Source organism: Meriones unguiculatus, chromosome 2 (assembly GCF_030254825.1).
Source record: "Meriones unguiculatus strain TT.TT164.6M chromosome 2, Bangor_MerUng_6.1, whole genome shotgun sequence".
NCBI classification, from domain to species: domain Eukaryota; kingdom Metazoa; phylum Chordata; class Mammalia; order Rodentia; family Muridae; genus Meriones; species Meriones unguiculatus.
Genome location: NC_083350.1, coordinates 119,670,683 through 119,692,684, shown reverse-complemented (window position 1 = coordinate 119,692,684; position 22,002 = coordinate 119,670,683). Strand labels below are relative to the sequence as shown.

Sequence of the window (22,002 nt, the reverse complement as noted above, 5' to 3'; positions counted from 1 at the left end):
CCTCAGCTCTGCTTTAAGGAAGGAAAGGAGGGAGATCCCTGCTTCACTTTGCCTGCTGGTCCAAGTCAAAAACCCCAGCAAAGATGCAAGAAAACCCTGAGCTCAGATGCTCTGCAGAGAAACGCCAAGCAAACGAACTTCGGGTAGCTGCGGAAGATGCCAACGCAGGCCGGGTACCAGCTACAAACCACGCCCAGGTCTGTTTTTCATAGCTGCTGCCTGCGCAGCCCCCGCACCCGACCCCGGAGCGGCTGTGCTGGAAGCATGGCTGGACTCATATCTCATAGGAACAGAGCCAGACACGGAGGCGGGGTGGGGTCTGACCTGTGTCATTACTCCTTGTTCCACATTTCCACCCGGGAGAGCTCATGAAATAGAAACTTGATAAAATCTAAAATTCAAGGTCACAAGCGAGCCTCGTCCCGGCTTGCTTTTTATACGAAGCAAAACGTTTTCCCAGCCCGGAACCTTTTTGTAATATTTATGATTTCGAGTGTTGAGACTGAATGATGAATACGACTTATACCCACCCACAAAGTGAAATCGATCCTGTATCTCCCGAAATAAAAATCTAACAGGGAACATGCGCAGTGAGGTGTTGCCTGGGTCCTCCTCCAATTGCCCCAGGAGCTTATGTCCGGTGCAGTGCTGTACTGATGGGGAATTTTTAATTCCTGCTCTCTTCCATCTGTTCTTTTTCAAATGGGATTTCCATTAACAGGCTTGTACACACTCCCATGATGCAGAAGGGAACAGAAGCTTGGCTGGACTTTGCCCTGGCTGGCTGACGGGTGCACCCTTGTTACAGAAACGGAAGCACCAGCATTCATATACGCGCCTACTAAGACATTTCTCAAGGCATTTTTTTTTGGTCAGCTTTTTATTATGTCTGTGTGTTTCCACAATCGATGGAGTCTTCATTTTATATTTCTTACGTTTTGTGCAACATAAAACCCCACTCTACATTTTTTTTTTCACTCAAGATTGTTTTTAAGACCTGAAAAAAAAATGTTGCCTGTGAAACTAACCTCTTAATTTTATGCTGGTCTTCCATTTATGGCTGCGTCGAGAATTACTGATTGATCCCCTTGTTAGGAAGCGTGATCTTCCCTTGAAAATAACTGGAGATTCACAAAAGCCTGACTTCAGAGAGAGAAGTGGTAGACCAGGAGGTGAGGTGTGCACAGCAGATTACACGGAACTGTTAGGAAGAGTGAGGGAGGGGCATTCACTTGGGAAAACATACATGATAAATTACTAAGCATATAAAATAATCTTGTTTTTGTGTAGACTGTCTAAGAAGTTAGATATGAATATATGCATGTATACATGAGAACTCTCATACACATGGCAAACACAGCCAGTACACTCAACAGCAAGCCAACCGACAACGGCAACGGGTCAGGATAGGGATGGCAAACTACAGACTTTTGGTTTAACGTGGTATTTGGTTGAATAAGAGTTGCCATTATAACATAAAATAGCAATAATTACAAAACATTAAGCTGAAAAAAGAAAATGACTCGCTTTGCTTCAGACTTCTCTTTCTAAGCTAAGTGTTAAACTAGCACCTTCCAAACAACCTCCTCTCTCTTCTCCCTCAATATGCCCCCCCCCCCCCCCCCCCCCGAGCCCCAAGTTCCCAGCTAATTTCTCACTCTGTGCCACAGGAGAAACCAATCCACACTGCCGTGTGAATAACTGTTGCCTTTACTCTTCCCGAAGGTGTTAGAGCACTTTGAAGGGCTGCGAACCAGCTGTTAGGCGTAACTGTGTCTGCTACCTTTCTAATTAAACACTGCCGGAGGACCCCTGAGCAGCAGTGAGGAAAGAAGGTTCCCTGTGGCCACCCCTCCCAGACACTCCATCTTAGCGTCCCGTCCATGTTCATATGTACAGGGCAGGGCAGGGCAGGGCAACGCCCCACAACCCTATCCACACCCCTACTCCCCCACCTCATCCCCTTACAACCTCACTGTCCTTTCACTCTACACTAAGAACTGGATGAGGGGCTGGAAAGAGGGTGTTCTGGAGTTCAGAGGTCAGGCAGCTCACGTCTGCCAATAACTCTATCTCCAGGGAATCTGATGTCTGCTTCTGGCCTCCTCAGGCGCCCGCGCATTCATATAGATCCCCGCATACACACGCTACACACCACATACTTAAAAAAAATAAGATTAAACTAAAAACATATTTTTCTGTTTTCTCTCTACCTGCTACACGGAAACTTACGAATCTTTCTCCATGTGGACCGGCTACCAGGATCTAGTCTGCAGAGATAGAAGTGTCTGGACCAGGCTACTCTGTTAATAAGCCGGAGGCTGTTATTAATGTCTGTAACACACCTTGGCTGATCGCTTGTGACAACAGTTCCCTCAAAGCTCCTGGACTCCTGGTCCCTGATTCTGACACTAACAGCAGTCTCTGTCCTGTGTCAGCACCCCCACATTTCCAACCACCTCCTAGAAATTGCTGGGTAGCTCATTACCATCATCATTAGAGATCTAATTTAGTTGTGCTCAAAGTGTGAAAAGACTCCAGCTGCATTTGGAAGAAAAATACTTGAACCTTTTCCATCTTTCCAAAATGTTTCAAGATGTTCCTCATGTGTGAACTCAGAATCCACAGGCTGCCCAAGGAAAAGTCCTTACATCAAGAGGAGGATCAGTGCCCAGGAAATGCCATTGCCATACCCCTTAGAAAATTAACTCTGCAGGAATGAATGACACATTTCAATTTTTTCTTTTGTGTGTGTTTTGTTTGTCTGTTTTGAGACAGGGTTCCTCTGTGTAGCCCTGGCTGTATGCAACTTGCTCTCTAGACCAGGCCGGCCTCGAACTCAGAGATCTATCTGCCTCTGCCTACCAAGTGCTGGGATTGAACGGGTGTACCATTGCGCCTGGCTCATTTCTGGTTTTTGTTTTTTTCCTTTTTGTTTCTTTTTTGCCTATCAAGGTCTCACGCTGTAACCCAGACTGGCCTTGAACTCAGGTTCAAACCTGAGGCTCCTGAGTCCTGAGCAAACATGAACTGCCGCACCCCACAGGTGCTGAGCTATGCTTATCTGCTCCTTGTCCATAGGAAAACACAGAGAGTCCGTGTCTTTACTGAATACATCACCTGTTCTTTGGTGGCAAGGCAGCATGTGAATGGCTTTAGTGCTGCAGCTCTGCTCCTGTGAACGGACTCAGAACACTGGCGCGGCAGCCTGTGGCCTACCACCTGGGCAGGTCCAGCCTCCTCAGAGCTAGGTGTCCTGAATAAACTCTGTTCTCTGTTTTCTGTGGCTGCAATTCTCTTCTCACTGCCCTCTGACTCTCACCGGGCTGAGATTCCCAGCCCCTGCTGATGTGGACAGCCAACTACACAGCCAGCTCTGACTACATGCTTCCTCTCTATTGCAGAGTGTCTGTCTTGGGGTAAGAGAGGTGGCTCTGCAGTTAAGAGGGCTTGCTACTCTTCCAGAAAACCTGGTTTGGTGCCCAGTACACATATCAGGTGATTGACAGGAGGAACGAACCCCTGTCCCTGCCAGCTCCAGGGAATTTTCTGGTGTGTGTGAGCACCCTCACACACATGGTATACACACTCACACAGACATACACGCATACACATAAATCAAAACTAAAGCATCTGTATTTACCTCTTTTGTCTAAGGAACCATGCTCTAAACCTTACCCCACCGCTGCTGGTGGCCACTCAACTTCCCAACCCAAACACTCCTACCCACCCCCCAGCAGACAGAGGCAGCTGTTGCGACATTAGAATTTACCAGTGACTTGCTTTCTCCCTGTCACATGTCAGTGTGAAAGCGAAAGTTGTTCACTGCACTCCCCACCATATGGCAAAGGCACTTCAGGGGCTGCCTCCTTCCCTCATCCCTTTTTTATCTCTAGTTCTCAAAAATCCTGGAGTTTTTGGTCTTTAGCAGAAAAATATGCTTCCAAGAGAAAGAAATGAAGGCCTAGGAGAAGGGTATAGGCTGGTTTAAGTATTTTAAAATCATATGTATGTGCTTCATCTGAAAAGCAGCTAACGTCCTCTAAAGCCACTCTGTCCAGAAGAATGTGGTATAATCCACATATGATTTAAGTAATAATTATTATAATTAGTATAGAGGTCTGCCCTCTGAGTGCTGACATTAAAGGCATGGGACACCATGCCCCACCCTTAGCAATTTTTTTAGTGGTCACATTAAAACAAGTTTTAAAAAAGCAGATGAGCATGATGAGGCAGTCCAATAACCTTAGAACTCAAGAGTCTGAGGTAGGAGGATTTCGAAGATGGCCACCCTGAGCACAGCAAAACTCAAAAATTAACAACAAAAATACAGAAAGAAGCCAGTGGACCTAAGTCTTAATTGTATTGTATTGTGCTATCCCCTTTGCTCTAGTTTGCAACTCCATGCTTTCTTCACAGATAAACATGGAAGACATAAGCAGGAATGTTGTAGAAGCACAGCCAGTCATTGAAGCCGGGGTAGACACTGTCACATGTGGTAAGGTGGTGACCACTCAGGGCCTCAGGCACTTCTCGGTTTTCTCCCAACAGCCCATCTGTCATCTGCAAAGCAGCATGGAGGGCAGTGGTGGCTGTGTGTCACCTGAACCTTTACTGTGCACATCTGTGCAGCAAGAAGCAATGAGAGAGATGCCCAGAGTGCTAGGAGAATAATAGATGAAGCTTCTTTGTCCCCACCCTAAGAAAAGCTGCTCTCAGGTTCAAGGCCAGCTGGCGACATGGCTCAGGAGTGGAATGCTCATCTGACATACAAGAGGCACTGGATTCACCCCCAGGAGCACAAGAAACAAAACAAGAACAAGAGCTTCACTGGGCGTCCACCTTGCAGTCAGAGTAATTATCCCCAAGCAAACAAAGACCACAAATGCTGATGAGGACATGCAGAAAAAGGAACCCTAATTTGCTGCTCCGGAGAGCGTTATGGACCCAGTGTAGCCGCTATGGAAATCAGTGTGAAAGTTTATACGTACAGTGTCTGTAAGACGCAAAAAGAAAGCAGCCATCTACAAGGCTGGGAGAAAGTTCAAAAACTAAAACCTAAAAGTGCAGCTACCTTGTGGTCTAGCTCTACCACTCCCGGTGTATGCCTAGACTAGAGGAATATGTGTCTGTGCTGGTTGCTCGTCCATGTTTTTTGCTGTGCTATTCCCAGAAGCCAAGACAAGGAACCAACCCTAAATATTTATCATGGATGGAAAGGCAAAGATAATATGATGTGTATATATAGTATTTATATATTATATCTGTATACATTTTAAATACAATTTATTCAGTCACAAGAAGAATGGATTATGTTGTCCATAGGAAAGTCGATGAAATCAGGTAAAGTAAAAATCCAAGGTCAGAAAGACAAATAACACATTTTATCTTATGTGGGAAATTTAGATTTGGGTGTAATCCTACTTTAGTGAGTATAAGACATGAAAATAGAGGGCAGCTTTGAGTTGGAGAAGACAGATCTAAAGGATGGAAGCAAGAGATGCTATTGAGGCAATAAAGTGAAAATATCACACATTTTCTCTCACATGCAAAACTAGGTGTACACACACACATACACACATACTCACATGTGACATAAAAACAGATGGGAGAAAGAAAGCAGGTTGGGTGTGGAGGCAGTGTGAGAAAGTGAGGTGGGGCTGGAATAAACTGTTACAATGACACACCTGTATGGAAATGGTGCGGTGGGATCCATTATCTTGTAGGCTGGCTAAGCAAATCAGTAGAAAAGAAAGTGCACCCTAAAAGGAAGAACAAGGGGTGTGACGCTGTTGTTTTCTGGACTTTGTAAACGCACTGCTTCAGGAGTGCTCTTAGCAGACAACTGTTTACATAAATCAGCCTGAGCAGCATTCAAGAGACCCATCTAGTTGATCCCAGCACTTTCGAGGCAGGGACAGTGGATCTCCAAGTTCAACAGAGTGAGTTCTAGGACAGCCAGGGCTACATAGAGAAACCCTGTCTCAAAAAAAAAAAAAAAAAAAAAAAAAAAAAAAGAAAGAAAAGAAAGGAAGAAAAGAAAAAGAAATGTGTGGCACCAGAGAGGAGAGCACAATGTCTGTCTCCCAAGTGGAGGCCACCTGGTCCCAATTACAAACCACACAACTCTGGGGCTTAAGAAACTCATGTAGATTCAGGAAAATGATAAACGGGGGAGGGGCTGGGTGGCTAGACACAGGTGAACGAGTACCTGGTGCAGATGGTGTAGGCTGAAGTGGTAATGAAGTGGGTGTAAAGATTTAGTTGGCTGCAGTCAACGCATACGACTGTGGGGCATGCAACACCCGTCCACAGAGCAGAATGGTGCTCCCTTGACCCCTGCAGGATGGTTGGGTTTTGTGAGCTGCTTGAGCAAGAGCAAGGAAAGTACAGTGTAAAAAGAGGGATGGTCAGCATAGGGCTGCTTCAGGTTACCTTCTTGTTACAAACTGAGGCAAAAGGCATTTTCTTCTGCTGGCTCAGACTGACTGGGCTGACTGCTGGGCATCTTCTGTTTGGGCAGAGTGGTTGTGAGGATTAATCTTGATTGCCAGTTGGACAGGATTTGCAGTCACTGAGGAGATAAATATCTGGGTATATGGTGAGGAATTATCCAAATTAGGCTGAAGTAGGAAGATTTATCCTAAGTGTCGGTGGTACTATACCATGGGATCCCGGCAGCTTGAAAGGACGGAAGGGAGCGGAACACCAGCAGCCATCTTTCTCCTGACTGCTACCGAAACGTGACCAGTGACCAGTGACCAGCTCATGCCCCATGACTTCCCACCATGCTACACTGTACCTTCAGACTGTTAGATAAAGTAAGCCCTTCCTTTATGAACTTGCTGTTTAACTTTGCTTTTTGTTGATGAATGCCAACCAACAGCAGCTTGGGGAGGGAAGGCTTTATTTGGGGCTTATGCTTCTCCACCACAGTCCATCATGGAGGGAACTGGGCAAGAGCTCAGGCAGGGACTGAGGCAGGGATCAGGAAAGAACGTTGCTTGACCAGCTTGCTTTCTGCTTCTGCTCAGCTAGCTTCCTTATGCAACCCCAGACAGGGCTACTTTCTTGTCACTCCATCCCTGTCTCTCCCTGGTCTGTGAAGACGTAAGGAGAAAGCATCCACCTACAAGCCTGGATGAATATTCTCCAGGAACAGTCAGTTGACACCCTCATCTGGTACCTCCTAGAGTGTGGAACTGTGGGGAACACATGCTTGTTACTTTCGCCACCTGGTCTGTGGCATCTTGTTCTGGCACCCGGAGCCAACAACTCAAAAGTCAAAGACGCTAATACTTGAGCAGTGAAATAATGTTGAAACTAAGTGTGCTAAATACTATCAATACAATAAATACTATTCTTATTTATAAGAGATCACTAAACAAAGTAGTGAAACGTAGATTTTAAAATAGAGTAGTATTTTACAAGTATGTTTTATGCTATGTACTGAGATCGAAACGAAGTTATAGCCTCTTACTACTCAACTGCTCTGCATGCAAACCCATTTCACAAATGTCCTTGTGGAGTAGGATTGGTCTGTTATGTCGGTTATCCATCACAGATGGACACGCCCATTATGTACCAGGAACAAGATTTGGAAGAGATGCTCAGGTCCCTGACAAACAGTCCCTTTATCCTCAAAGTCAGTCATGGAGGCTCCACCGAACCAATCTCTCTTCCTAGACAGATGTTCTTCTTTTCATATGCTCCTATGACAAGATCGGGTGACCTGAAATGAGCTCTCTTTCTTAGAGAGATTTGCGTCACAGACTGTAATCTAGTTCCGGGAGTGCTCAGACCATTATATTCACAGTTCATGCCTCAGTGGGGCACTCTACAGAGATCTATGCCAGGAATATGGATAGGGAGCTTTGCCATTGACATTATAAATAATTCCACAGCTAATGTTTACCTAAGACAAAACCTAACAAATTTATCAAAATGTTAGTTGCTTCATCGTTAGCAGGGATGCTTTGATTACGGGTTTTCAGGATGTATTTTCCGGTGATCTTATATTCGGCAGGGGGGGGGAGGGCTGTGATAAGTTAAATTTTATATGATTTGTTAGGTGATGGCTACTTGCTTGGCCAAACACTGCTCTCCCTGGTGTTGTGAAGTTGTTTTGCAAATGTGACTGGCATTTTACAAGCAGCTGAGCTTAAGTAAAGGAGATTAGCTTGGCAAATCACTATGCAGTGTACATACCCATCAAAATATCCTGCCGATTTTGTTTTTCTGAGAAAAATCCAGCCTAACACATTGTGTTTGCTGCTCTTGTGTCAACTTGACACACAAACTAGAGTTATCTGAAAGGAAGGAAACCTAATTGAGAAGATACCACCATAAAATCCAGTTTTAAGACATTTTCTTTTTTTATTTTATTTTATTTTTTTTATCAGTTACATTTTATTAACTCTGTATCCCAGCCGTGTCCCGATCCCTCATTCCCTCCCAGTCCCTCCCTCCCTCCCTCATCTCCACCGTGCCCCTTTCCAAGTCCACTGATAGGGGGGACCTCCTCCCCATTCATCTGATCCTGTTTTATCAGGTATCTTCAGGACTGGCTGCAAAGCCCTCCTCTGTGGCCTAACAGGACTGCTCCTCCCTTCGGGGGTGGGGAGACCAAAGAGCCAGTCATTGAGGTCCTGTTAGAAATAGTCCTTGTTCCCCTCACTTTGGGAAACCAATTGGTTACTGAGCTACCACAGGCTACATCTGAGTGGAGGTTCTAGGTTATATCCATACATGGTCCTTGGTTGAATGTCAGTCTCAGAAAAGACCTTGTGCCCAGATATATTTGGTCCTTGTGGACCTCCTATCCTTCCCCATCAGACTAACTCCCCTTCTTTCTTATGATTCCCTGTACTCTGCCAAAGGTTTGGTCATGAGTCTTTGCTTTGAAAACACTGCTAGTTAGAGTCTTTCAGATGCGCTCAGTAGACTCCTGTCATACGTTCAATGCACATCCCATCTGTCTTTCTAAACGAGAATTGATCATCTTACCCCATGTCCGCTCAATTGATTATCTTTTTTAGGTGTATAGATTTCATTATGTTTATCATATCTTATAGGTCTATATAAGTGAGTATATCCCATGTTTGTAAGACATTTTCTTAATTAGTGATCAATGGGGGAGGGCCCATCCCTGGGCTGGAGGTCCTGGACTCTATAAGAAAGCAGGCTGAGGAAGCCAGGAGAAGCAAGGCAGTAAGCAGCACCCCTCCATGGCCTCTGTATCAGTTCCTGTCCTGTTTGAGGTCCTGTCCTGACTTTCTTCAGTGGTCAACAGCAATAGGGAAGAGTAAGCTGAATAAATCCTTTCCTCCCCAGCTTGCTTTTTGGTCCTGGTGTTTCACCACAACCATAGAAACCTTAACTAAGCCAGACATTAACTTTCTGAATGTTCACGTTGCTCTCACTATTTAGCAACTTCATTTGTGAGCTGTTTCTGACCAATGATTGGCGGCGTTTGCTCACTTCCTCATTGTGAAGTCCTTAATCAGCACGTGGTTAGGATCTTCGTTTGCCCTGGACAGTGTTTTCCTCTTTTCCATTCGTTCTTGACCCGCACTTCACTGAACATCTCCTGTGACATGCTGCTCAGTTTTGAAGTTACACATCTTGTTTTGACTCTGATATCCTACTTTTCATTACAACAGATAATCACGATCCATGCATGGCCCGTGTTCTATAATAATAACGTCACTCAATGCACCATTGATTGCAACAGATACTCCCTTTTCCCTTCACTGTTACCTACAGGTTTGCCACCGACACATCTTAGGATGGACTTAATGGCAAATTTCAAAATTTCAAAATAATAAATACACACACAGCGGGCATGGTAGAAATGGACAGCAATGCTGAGTCACAGCAGTCATGATTGCTTTTTACCATTAGAGCTCTGTCCTTACTGGAACAGAAGTCCTCTGCAATCAGTGCTTTGCGGATTTTGTAATTCCTGGGAATGGATTGTGGATCTGTACCTGCCTCCTGATGAAATGTCACATGTTTTGAAATGCGCTTGTCCTTGTTTGAATAAGTATTAAGACAGAGTGTTCTCTGCAGAAAGAGCTCTTCCTGCCACCCACTTTTGTTGCATGTGGGACATTAATAAGGCGACAGTGATCTCATCCTCCTGGCTTGACTTCCTTGGCTGCTGCTCCAGAGAAGTGGCAGTGAGAGGCTCCCAATGCACTAGGCAGAGCTGGCCAATGAGCCCTCCCAAGCCCTCACAACTCTTAGATGGCTTAGCGTTTTAAGTCCTGGACAACCTACATACTTGGAAAGAATCCGTATCTACTGATGCTACACTCTATAAAAGCTGTCTTCTCCTGCTGAGGGCCTCTGCCCTCTGGATTCTGGGTCTTCGTTATTTATCTTCTATTAACAACCTTTCTAATTACTGTGATAAAAAAAAAAAACCACAAAATAAATACATAAAGTAGGAAAGGCTTATTTTGGCCCATGGTTTCAGACCTCCATGGTCCACTGATTCTGGGCCTGTTGTAAAGTGGAATAAAATGGCAGCAGGAATACTCAGCAGAGGAGGCTGCTCGCCTGTGGCTGGAAGGGAGCAGAAAGCAGCAGCAGAGAGGGTCCGGGGTAAGATACAAACCCCAGGACACATCTTTAGTGACTTACCTTTTCCCTCCAGAACCCACCTCCTGAAGTAGTTCTGCCAGCTGCAAGTAAACATCCAATTTATAAGCCCGGGAGGCAATAACCCTGGTGAATATGCTTTCTGAGATTACTGAATCTCTTCCATCTAACAGCAATACAAGGAGAGGGACAGACTGATGGCCAAGAAACTCCGAATACCCAAGTTCTGTTCAAAACATGCAAGAGAAAACCATTTGGGGTGAGGAAGGGAGTTCTCTTCAACGGGTTCTGATACAGCCAGTAGCAGGCCACATAGACTGGAACATATTTTGTCTAGACGAGGCTCCGCTCAAAGGCCTTCAGCCACAGCCCTGGCTCTACAAAAGGAAAGGCACTTGGAAGCCCAGAACCCAGTCATAGGAGATGTGGGAGAAAGAGGAAGAATCTGGGACTGTCTCCTTGTCCTATTAATTATCCAGCTCTATTATACAATGGGCTTCACATCCATCCTCATGTAACCTGGCTTTTGGGGGACATGGAAAGTACCCAAAGAGTCAGGTTCAGCAGACCATCTCCCCACAAGCACACTATTAATCATGTAGAGCTTTCCACAAAGAGTGGGCTCCCCAGAAACCTGCCTGAGTGGGCCATGAGGGCGGGTGGAGCTTGGAGCTGCTGCTCATGGATGCCACAGAGGATGCTTTATGAAGTGAGACTGAGTACACGAAGATAGTACCTCTTCTAATAAGGAGCATCCCTTTCCACGGAATACAGTGCAAAGAACACCGCTCAAGGGACTGGGGCCATAGCTTCCTGGTATGACCCTTACCTCACATGCAAAGTCCTGGATGGGATCCCTAGCACTGATACTAGCCATCAGCAGCAAATGTAGTTGCTTAAACCTCTTGTTCACCTGCTGCCTCAGAGGACAGAAATCTCTTCAGTTTGGGCGGCAAATCAAAGACAGTGACAATGTAGGTATCAGCAGACCTCGCAGGCCCTCTGTGGTAGAGGTCACCCTCAATGACAAAGCAGAACCCACAGAGCGCTTGCTCCCATTCTGCTTTCTCAATTAGAGTCTTGGTCCGATGCACTGTTTCTTCCGGTGTCTGTTTCTTCCAGGAGCGTCTAGACCTTGCATCTAATTATGCTACATATGAGGACACCGGCACTGATGGCGTTCCATCAAACCCTGTCATCCTTGACAACCGCAGCCCTTGGCCTGCATTTGTCTCCAGTCATTTCCCGTGTGCCTGGTCCTGTCCGGGATCGCTCGTCTTCATATCTGATCCAGGTTTACTTTCAAGTCTCACTGGAAACTCACTGTTAACATAAAACTTCATTTGCTAATTAATTGGAATTCTATCTCTGATGAGCTAATGGCATTCTCTCGTTAATTATCATATGCTAAGTAGTCTGAAACACCACCCCAAGTGTAGTTAATACAAAAGCCACTTTTGGTACTAATGTAAGTAATACTTACATTAATCTTTAATACTTTCCATAAATTTACAAGTTCAAACAAGGAACACTTTAATTTCATCTTTATCTAGAAGCCAAGAACTCGCCCAAGCCTGATTTGATGTCATTAATTTGAGGAAACTGAGGCACAAAGAGATTCTATAAAATGCTCCAGATTACATAACTGGACTTCAGAGAAGTTGCTGACAGACACTGTATTCATAAACACGGTACAGTACTTTGACTTACCATGGCCCCACCTTACCAAGGCGTGAGGCCTTCTGACATGGCGTGGCACACACCTCAGAGGGATCATCCTTGGTCAGGGTTATTCTACTCTAGCCAAACAAGCCTCCTTGCAGCTCCTTGAAGATTCTCAGCCTACCCTCATTTTAGGGCATCCGAGCCCCTTGTTTCCACAAGCCTTTGTCTCTAAATAGCCTCGTTTCTCCCAACACTTCTTTTGGAATCTAATCAAATATCACATCAGGAAAGTAGCCTCCTGGTTTCTCTACCCATAGATGGCCCCTCCCAAGATTTGCAGTGTCATTTCCAGAATTAGCTAAGAATCCTGGCTCCTGCATTCTAAGTGCCTGCTAATTCCTTATGTGACTATTACGGCACTTACCATACCTGGTATTTATTAAACTCTTACCAAGGTCAGCTAGAGAGTGGTGGATCACACCTGAGTTTCCAGCACACAGGAAGCAAGAGGTTTGCCACAAGTTTGAGGCCAACTTGGGCTACACAGACTTGGCTCAAAAGAGCAAGAGCATATTGGGTCTGGAAAGATGACTCATAGGGAAAGACACCTGTCATCAACTCTGACAATCTGAGTTGACACCATATGGGCGCATGTGCATACATGAGCACACATACATACACAGAATAAATCAATGTAGAAAAATTCAGAACAAGAGCAATCAACAAACAAAACAAGCCAATATCCAGGCTCTGAGCTACAGGCTTCACCTGGTTTATCTCATTTTATTGCTACTATGTTCTTTAAGACAAAGTGTATAGAGTGTTTACATATGTGAGCCTTGTAGTCCCAATTAAATGTTTTCCTTTGTAAGAGTTGTAATGGCTATGGTGTCTCTTCAGAGCAACAGAATATTGCCTACAATATCCTCAACACCTAGAAACACGTTTTACCTGGGACCCGCAGTGGTCAGAGCTGGCAGGCTCAGAAACGCTACCCACCAGGAACCCACAGCCAGCACACACTCCTAAGATCCAGAGAGGACAACAGAAACCTAGAAACAGAGTGTCTATCCACAAAGACAAGACCAGACGCCAACACCTCGAATCGCAGTCATCCCAAGCCCAGATGTCTAGGCAAGAGCACAAAGACACAATCACTAATGCTAAAGATAAGATATCTCCACCAGAACCCAGCAGCCTTACTACGGTAGGCCCTGAGAAATACAGCACAGCTGAAGCACACGGCAAGGACTTCAAAATAGCTATAATGTCTCTGTTCAGGGACCTAAAAGAGAATGTGAGTATATCCATTAATGAAGTCAGTGAAAACACAAATTAGAACTACAGGACGAACACTGTCCCAAGACCTGAAAGTAGAACTAGAATCACCGAAGAAAACCCAAACGGCGATAAAACTAGAAACAAAATTAGGATGTCAAGTATCCTCCTACAGAGACACTTGCTCATCTACGTTCATTGCTGCTGTAGTCACAATAGCCAGAAATTGGAAACAATCTGTATGTCCAGAAATGATGAATAGATAAAGAAAATGTGCTCCATTTATACAATGGGATATCACTAAGCTGTTAAAATATAAAATCATAAAGTTCACAGGTAAAAGAACGAAGCTAGAAAAAATATCATCCTGAGTGAGGTAACACAGATCCAAAAAGACAAATATGATATGTATTCATTTGTATGTGGATGTTAGCTTTTAAGTCTTTGATAAGAGGCTACAATCCATATAACCAGAGAGGTTAGGTACAGAGTAAGAAACTGGGGTGGGCTGAGGAGAAGTATCTCCCAAGGTTGGGAAAGTAGACTAAACAGTTATGGATGGGTTGGGGTGGGAAGGCTAGAATGGAACGGTTGATCAGAGAGGAGGAAGAAGGGAATACAACGAGGCGGCAGCTAAAACCGTGGGACATTTGAGGGTTCATATGGAAACCTATTATAGTAGGAGCTTCCTTAAATATATACATATATGAAAGAAATCTAAATGGATTAAATACATATCTATTAAATATATTAAATAAGTACATAAAAAGAAATCTAAGTGAATCAACAAATAGCAAAGCCCCAGCTAGACACCTCTCACCACCAAGGAAAACCTCCAGTGCCAGGAATGGCTTATTTCTAATTGATTTGTTGGCCAAAGGACCCCCATGGAAACCTCCACACAACTCAGGCCATTGACAATGCCATTGGTTGCTCCCCACAAACTCAGGTAAGGTGCCATTTCTGAAGACAACACCTATATGACTCACTGAACATGGTCCATCTGGTGGCTACGTAGAGCCTTCATTCCTACTGACTAGTGCTCATGGTACTTGAAGGTACTCTGCAGGAGACCAGAAGAGAGACATAACACCAACCCAGCCACAAACCCTTTCATCTATGGCAATGACTTGCCTGCATGGCATGCAGGTGTAAGAATGGCACAAAGCTGATGGACGTACCAACCACCATTGGATGGGGTTTAAGAATGTAGAACCCATGTCTGACATTGTTTGGGTGGCCAAGAATCTGAGACTCAATAGGCCATGGACCTAATGGAAAACCAAATACTACTGCTCTGCTAAAGGAATGAATCTGTAATGACTCCTCATAATAACCGGTATACGCATAGTTCAGTGTCTTGATCACCTGTCTTTGGAGAACCTTCCTCCTGCAGTAGATGGGAACAAGCTGGACAATGAGCAGAAACGAGGACCTTGGTACACTCAGCCCCTTCATCAAGGCATCCCCTCGGATGCCTCATTCATCATGCTTCCCCTCGGAGCTCACATTCTGAGGAAGAGGAGGCAGAAAGATGGTAAACGCCGCCGGTGGGGATGGAATACAGCAATGAAGCTAGCCTTCAAGAGACTACATGACTGATGTGTATATGAGCTTGTACAGACTATGGCAGCATGCGCACACAGAGCCCGCACAGGTCAAAGCCAGATGGGCTCAGAGGTGAGGGGGAAGTAGACACAAGCTCCCATTCCTAACCAGGAAGCTGCCTCCAACTGACAACACTTGTGAAGGAAAACTTAGTGTCTCTAAGTTTTACAAACCACATTTAAGGCCAGGCCCCAGGCCAAGCCGGAGACGACTGACACAAAACGAGCTCAGTGGTGTTTTCAGAGGTTTTTTTTCTTTGATAGTGCTTTCTCTGTGCTTTTTTCCCCTCAGAATTTTTTTTTTTTGCCTATATATTATGTTTTCTAATTTTGTGATTGTGTGGGATTTCTGTGTGTGCGTATGTGTGTGCACACACACGTGTGCTTGTGTGTGTGTGTGTGCATCAGAATGTGTTTCTTGTGCTTTTCTTTGGATCTTTTTTTTTTCTGTTTGTCTTGTCCAATTCCTTTGTTGTTGTTGTTGCTGCTGCTGCCTTTTTTCTAATGAGAGAAGAGAGGATGTGGATTTAGGTGAGTGGGGAGGCGAGAAGGAACTGAAAGGAGCTGGGAGAGGGGAAACAGTGACCAGAACATATTGTACAAAGGAAATCTATTTTCAATAAAAATTAAAAATAGTGAAACAAGGAAAGCCAGGAAAACACACAGATGTGAATTTCACAAAAGAGGTCGATAAAATGGTCAATGAAGTTTGTACATGTATTCTAAGTCCAGAAAGGGTGAGGAGTTCTCAATTAACATGCAAGGTAAGCGAATCCAGAAAAGTCATGGTACTGTCAGGGTGAAGCACACAGGACAGGTATCTTCTATCCAAGAATCATCCTGTTGAAATATCCAACACCGTCAAGCTGACAGCTGGGGATCCAAGGTATAAAGCGCGTGGTGCGAACACAGCTTGAGTCTACATAAAAAGAGCACGAGGCTTTGAGGGGGGTGGCGGTGAACTGTGTGCAGGATGCACACGCATGGGCTCCGTCCCGAGCAGCTCGGCAGGTGGCACTCTGTGTGGTAGCGGGGACAGAGATCAGAGGGAGGAAGTCTCAGCAAGCCTCCCAAAGTGACTCCTTCTTAATGATGGGTGAGGCACGGCAGTAAAAGAGCTCAAAGCTGCACCGTGAATCCTCAAAGAAAACTGATCAAAAGGAAACGCCATCGCGCCGTCCCCCGCCCCTGCTGTGGAGCAGCCCCACTTCTGCCATGGGCTTACACACTGTGATCTATCCCGACTTCCAGGCCGGCCTTTTCTTTCAGGCCACTGAAATAGTGGCTTCTCTCCAACCTGTGTCTTTTCCAGTTTTCTTCAGGGGGTTCAGGGTCAGGGTCAGGGTGGAGTTCATACAGCTACAACTCATTTTTGGGTGTCCTTGGCTCTTCCGTGAGCTCACTCATAGAGATCCTCGCTCTGCAGAAGCTCTTGAGCAAGTGTTCTGTTCATTTGTGTGAAACACAGAGCCGCTCCTTCGGAAAGCTCCAGCGTTGGCCTTCACAGAGAGACCTAAACTGCTGTTTAGGACCAGACGGCTCGCTGCCAGGGCTGCCCTGTCTGTCTTCAGCGAAGGCAGCAGGGGTCAGCCTCCTTTGCTGTCAGTCGTTCCAGTCCAGTGGATCTCAACCCCCCTAACACGTCAGACCTTAACGCACACCTTCATGTTGTGATGACCCCAACTGTAAAATTACTTTCGCTGCTATTTCATAACTGTAATTTTGTTACTGTTCTGAACTGGAGTGTGTAAGTATTTTTGGAAACAGAGGCTTGCCCTAGGGGGTTGCCACCCACGTGCTGAGAACCTCTGTCTAGTACAAGTTGTCCTTGGAAACCAGGAGCCAACCGGTGTCATTGAGTGAAGAGATTTAAAAAGCAAAGTAAGACCCCCAATACAAGAGCACTTCCCAGAGAAAATAATCGCCAAGTGATTTTTCTGCTTTAGACAGGGTCTCACTCACTATGTAGACGAGGCTGGCCTCAAACTCAGAGACCTGTCTGCCTCTGCTTCCCAAGAACTGGGATTAAGAACATGTATAACTGCTCCTGGTTAAAAAAAAAAAAAAGGTATTAAAAAAAAAGGCATCTTAAAATTAGTACATATGTGCTGTACAGTGATAAGCTTTAAAAAAGGTGTTTTCATGTATCATGTACTTTGATCATACTTAGCCCATACCTTCCATTGCTCCAGACAATTTCTCAAGTCATATATGACATATGTAATTTTATGTTATCTGTGTACAATGTAGAATCTATAAATGAGAATATATATGTATATGTATGTATTACAAAGGGATTGTTAGATTGGCTTACACAATATGGACATGGTAGTTCTATAATCCTTGTCCGTATGCCGGAGAGGCAGAGACTAGCAGCTCTTCACTCCACAGGCTAGCTCAGCAGTCCAGTCTGGTGCTAAGGGCCTGAAGGATTCTCGGAGAGTGGCTGGTGCTCACTCCACCCTGGAAGGCCAACCACACAGCTCCAGTGTTGGTGAAGGAGGGAGCAGCAGCAACAGCAGAGTAGACACACTTACCAGCCAGGGGCTAAGGACAGCAGGCAATAGCAGTGTGGCTTTTCCTTTGGGCCTCTTTACATGGGGGTCCTTTGACATAAGGGGATGTCCACTCTGGGGCAGGGTCTTCCCCACCTCGGTTAATCCTTCCAGGAAGCACCCTCTCAGGCCTATGCGAGGCATGCCTCTTGAACAGTTCCAACCACATTGACAAATGAGTAACCGTTTGGCACAGCAGCTTCCTTCCCTGACATTCTGCTATGACAGTGGTTCTCAACCTCCCTAATGCTGCGACCTTCTAATACAGCGCCTCGTGTTGTGTTGACCCCAACCACGAAATCATTTTCTTTGCTACTTCAGAACTGTAATTCTACTGTTATGAGTTGTATGTAAATTTCTGATATGCAGGGGGTCTTAGGTGACCCGAGTGAAAGGGTCGTGACCCACAGGTTGAAAACTTCTGTTCTGTGGTCTCGTGGAGGGTTGTAGGAAGTAAGTGGAGAACTAACAAAGATTCTTGAAGATAAAAAAGAGAGAGAGAGAGAGAAAAATTCTTAAAAGTGAGACAGGATTTTCAATTAACCTTCAAAACAGGTCCTTTGACTAATGTCTTCTGTTGTCTCCCATGGGGTAATACACTCTCCAGTGGTTCCGAGGCCAGTGAGATGAGAGACGGACACTCTGGACAGCAATGCTTTTCATGCAAAGCCCACGCGCTCCCCCTTCTCTGCCCTGGAGGTGGTCGCATAGACTGTAATTTTAAAAGAACTCCCATTCTAAGGCTGCGGCAATTACGGCCTAAAGCAGTGGTTCTCCACCTTCCTAGAGCCATGACCCTTTAATACAGTTCCTCATGTTGTGGTGACTCTGAGGTTGACTCCTCTGAAAGGGTCGTTCGCCCCCACAGGTTGAGAGCACCGCCCTAAAGCATTTAAGAAGTGGCATGCTTGGGGTACGTGTTATTTCACATCAAGAAGTGGCATCACTGGAGTACGTGTTATTTTTACATTTATGGCATAAGAATATGGATCATAAATTCCATATGAGGATGAAATGAATTATCGCTCTCATTTCCCTAAGTGCAGTGAGTTACGCTCGTGTTTCTGTTCAGCATCAATAGAGCATGATGGCAGTCTCCGAGGGCATCTCTGGGAGATGGTATTCCCAGGGCATGAGTAAGGATGAAGGAAGTGCTACTGTGGAGCTAGAAGACCAGAAAAGCCTCTCTTGTTCCTGTGGAGGTAATTTGTCAAGCACCATAATGGTGTGGGGAATAGCTCTATTGCTACCTCTCTCCCTGCAGTAGGAAACAGGAATTATTCAGAAGCAGCATTTCACAACTGAGAACGTGAAGGCAGACCTTCATGCACTGACTTCCTCTACCTGCTTCCTGAGTCTTCATCAGCAATCGTCTTCCATGGGCCCATAACTATTTTTTATTTATTCATCTATTTGTTCACTCAATTTTTTTCTTTTTTTCCTTCCTTCCTTCCCTCCTTCCTTCTTTCCTTCCTCTTTTTAAGACAGTCTCATTATGGAGCCAGGGTGGCCTCAGATTCATGATCCTACCTGACAAGTGCTAGAACGGAAGTTCTGTGCTAGCCCATACATTCTATAATACACCTTAAATCAAGTTGTCTGTGCACATAGTTTCTCCCAGTCAGCACCCATGGCCTAAGACACCCCAGACACAGACCTACCGAGACCTTCACCATGTATTCTTTGACCATTTGTAATTATATCCTAATAGGTATCTGCTTTTGGCTCTCTTCATTTTTTAGTGTATCACCCAAGTTGTCAAGGAGCAAATCTGATCCATTTTTTTTCCTTCTTAAAGACCCTTAAGCATGTAGGGAAGCAAATACAAACTCCTTGGCTTGGTATATGATTTCTTTTATGATCTGGCCACTTCTTGCTTATTTTAACCTCCCCCTTTTACAACACCCCACTCTTTGTTTGAACCATGCTATTTATTAGTGGTTTCACAATTCTCAGTACGCCAAGCAGTCTTCTCCCTCGTGTGTGTCAGTCAGCTTTCTATGGCTTTAAAATAGAACAGACAAAAAGAAAGTGGCTTATTGCTCTGCTCACCCCGTGCCCTCTCCTTACCCCCTTTGCTGGGCCCCTGCCTTGCTCCAGGCATCTCTCATTCATATATGATCCTATATGATTCATATATGTGATCCTATGTATTTATGTATAATCTGTGATACCATAAATAAGGAAAACAGGAAGTACCCGTCTCTTTCTCTTTAAAGCTACTATAGATCACAACGTATTAGAGCTCAGAACTGGTGGCGGTTTCAGGCCACGACAGGTTGGCTTTATTGTTTTGGGCAACATCCTGGCTGGAGTGTGCAGTCTAACGAAACCACTCCTCCTGTGGCTCAGGTGGAGGAAAGGAGGGGGCAGACAGACACAGACGGGGCCCCATTCTCCCCTTCAAGGCTGCACCCTCGATAATCTGAACACCCCCCCACCCCCGCCACTAGGTCTACCTCCCAAAGGTGTTCCCGCAGCCCAGGAGTTGCCTGGGGAGCAGAGTTCCCACCATGCCGTCCTTTGGGGTCACTGTGACCCCCTTAGCACCACTTGGCTCTGTCAGCGTTGCTGCATGTCCAGCAAGACTCACTCAGCCCATCCCCACTCCCCAGCACATCCACATTCTTTCCACCCTCCCAGGGAGAAGAGCCAGTTTAGCTTGAAAGCAGGGAGGGTAGCAGCTGAAGCCAGAGGATATGGGGTCCTTCGAAGGCCTAAAGATGTGTTATCCTGAAGGGATTAGGAAGCCACCGGATGAAACCTCCATCAGTTATGATCCCCAAATCCAAATTTTTACACAGTCTCTTCCCAGCCCGAACCCGAGCCATCCACTTCTTTGACTGTGTTCTGCATCTGAGTCACAGAAGGTACAGCAGCTTCAGCTTTTCTCTTTGGACATTCCCAAATAACTTATAGGATGTTCGGCTACCCTGTGAAAGAGGCCATGGGAGGGATGGCCAGATGGAGAGACAGAATTCACAAGACCATATGGTAACAGGAAGAGATCACATTAACAGAAGCTCCTCTCTGCCCTTGGCATGGAGCCAGGCATGTGGAGGAGCTACCTTGGTTGTTCCCAACCCATTCATAGCTGCGTGAGAACTCTATGAGAATTCCACCCAAGAACTGGAGAGGTGACTCAAGGTGAGTAGCTTATACTCTCCACGGTGGCCTGGGCTCCGTTCCCAGCACCCACCTCAGATAAATCACAACCATCTGTAATTCCAGCCCCAGGAGGATCTGACACACCTCAGGCCTCTGAGGGCACCTGCACTGATGTGCACATACCCAGACACATAATTAAAATAAATAAATAAATAAATAAATAAATAAATAAAGGAGTAGAAGACTCTACCTGAGCCCAGTGAACCCATGGGCTTATGAGAAACGATGTTGGTGCCAAGCTCCTAAGAGAACTGGCAAGTAAGCCAAGCCCCCATAGGTGAGTGCGGTCCTTAGCATCAGGCTTCTGGAAGAGTGGTGGCAGGTAGACGATGCGCAGTGACTGTTAATGAGATCTGTGTTTGGTGTAATAAAGCAGGACTCCGTGTCGACAGGCGGGCAGAGAAGGTGGTATTACACATTCAACAAGGTGTTACATGCACGCTTGTCGACCTAGACAAACCTCGTTCCCGATCATCCACTCGAGAGTGGTAAAAATGAACAACTTCACTGTGACCTCTATCCAAAGCTGGGACAGGCAGGATGGGAAGGCAGCCATCCAGCTGGCAAGAAAGAGGGAGGACAGGAAGCCAATATCTGATTAGATGCTGTAGCAGAAATGGCTGGAGCTGATTACCAGCTAGCCCTTTCAACTTCTGGTCAAGGGCACAGATTTCATCCCAGCTCATTTGGCCCTATTCCACAGCCACCGACCAAACCTTTAACCCCAGCCAGCTGTCCAAATTGGATGTCCTCCACTAGCCTTGAAAAGCTAGAACAAGACACAATGTCCAACTAACAGCTGTTTTTTTTTGTTTTGTTTTGTTTTTTTCCCTCAGAAAAATGCTCTGCTGAGTGAGTCTATCTATATCAGCAGCAGAACAATAGCAGGGTTCTGACAGTCATCCATTTGTCTCCTCTCTCTCTTTTACACCATCCTAAATTTGGTCCTCTACATTAATTCTGTACTTGCTGTTTCTCCCCCATCCTTCAGGTTTAAAGCTTTGACATGATTTCATCTTTTTTATTGTGTTTCCTTTATATATCTCTCTACCTAAGCTAAGCCTTCTTAAACCTTGATTTTATTTGGTGTGTATGAGGCAGAATCTCACTATTGTTGTTATAAA

General features: G+C 45.4%; 1 long non-coding RNA gene across 1 annotated transcript in view; it reads right to left on the bottom strand.

Moving 5' to 3' along the window:
- The window catches only part of LOC132652441 (uncharacterized), a 35,315-nt gene extending 13,801 nt beyond the window's left edge, over positions 1-21,514 (bottom strand). The window contains exon 1 of the long non-coding RNA XR_009590023.1: positions 21,069-21,514. This is a non-coding gene — a long non-coding RNA (uncharacterized LOC132652441). The remainder of the gene's footprint in view (positions 1-21,068) is intronic.
- Between the last annotated feature and the right edge of the window lie 488 nt (positions 21,515-22,002).